Source organism: Heterocephalus glaber, unplaced genomic scaffold (genome assembly GCF_053883595.1).
Source record: "Heterocephalus glaber isolate CG9 unplaced genomic scaffold, H.glaber_assembly_v1.0 deba00000331, whole genome shotgun sequence".
Classification (NCBI taxonomy): domain Eukaryota; kingdom Metazoa; phylum Chordata; class Mammalia; order Rodentia; family Bathyergidae; genus Heterocephalus; species Heterocephalus glaber.
This window is the reverse complement of record NW_028258142.1, coordinates 41,294,087-41,295,341: the sequence shown is the minus strand read 5'-3', so window position 1 is coordinate 41,295,341 and position 1,255 is coordinate 41,294,087. Positions and strand designations below refer to the sequence as shown.

The 1,255-nt window shown below is 42.1% G+C and overlaps 1 pseudogene; it reads left to right on the top strand.

The window, feature by feature from the left end:
- Window positions 1-433: 433 nt before the first annotated feature.
- On the top strand, window positions 434-916 carry LOC110344040 (glyoxalase domain-containing protein 5 pseudogene; annotated as a pseudogene).
- Window positions 917-1,255: the final 339 nt, after the last annotated feature.

Genomic DNA, 1,255 nt, shown 5'->3' with positions numbered 1-1,255 from the left:
GCTGTGGCTTTTTCAGGCATATTCAGACTTATGATGAACCAAGTTCTACTCCAATATCTCCTTCTTTAGGAATTCGTCCACAGACCAGTGCTTATGAAATAAGTAGTAAAATGTTTAACAGGCAGAAATGGCCACTAAGTAAATTAAATATCAAATGCCCTTGTGTCTTGATGTACATTAGTGTGCTCAATCATAATTGACTCTACTCAGTTGTACTAAGACAAATAGATCAATCAGACTGGGCGATTCAAATCCTTCTCTTGTGTATGTAATGTAGTTAAAATGTTTTGTTACATCTTTATGAAATTTATGCTCTAAGAAGTTATTTGTCACATAAGACAAATGAGACCAGCCCTCCCTCTTCTGTCCCTTGACCTGCAGGCACAGAGCTGGAGTGGGCTTGGAGGTACCAGGACAAGCCACCTACACTACCATGCTACCCCGGCTGCCCTCCAGGCTGCCAGCCAGGTTGTGGAGAAGGATTCCAAGGATCAGTCATGGAGTAACAGCAGTAGAACCTCTTCACCATGTCATATCATAACTTTCAAGGGAGACTGGAAAGCGCTGTGTCTTGGAGACCAGAATTTTAACCTCCATGGGGTGGGAAGGAAATACGAACCCAAAGCCATTCATCCACTCCTTCGCTCCTCCAACGTATGTCTGATCACAAAGGTGTCTTTGGAGGAGACAATCCAGCGCCTCCAAGCATTTGATGTCCCCACTGAGTGGGGCCCAGTCCTCAGAACAGGTACAAAAGGCCTTACTATGTCCATCTACTTCTGAGACCCACAGAAACCTGATTGAGGTGTCCAACCACCTCTCCTCCGGATCACCACTCCCCTCCTCCATCTGTTTCCCCTCATGGCTCCGCCCTTCCTTCCTGCAAACCCTTGCCCAGGTTGGGGTCCTGAGATAAGTTTGAGTCCAAAGCTTTAGTCTAAAGGGCTGTAGTCCAAGCCTTGACAATAAATGAATAGTCTCTCTCGGCGGGGTTGGGGGGAGAAGAAATGGCTATTTTTTTTTTTCACCAATCAATTATTAAACTTGTTGAATGTTTAATGAATATTTTAAAGCCGTACAAGATTGTATGGAATTAAAAGTGCTTAAACACTAAGGGGATTAGGAAAAAATAAACTATAGTCAGAAAAATGTATAATTTACAGAATCTTGACATTTTACAGGTAGTTATTTTTACTGTATATAGTGTACTAGTATGGAAAAAATTCTATTTCCATACAAAATGTTTCATATTAAC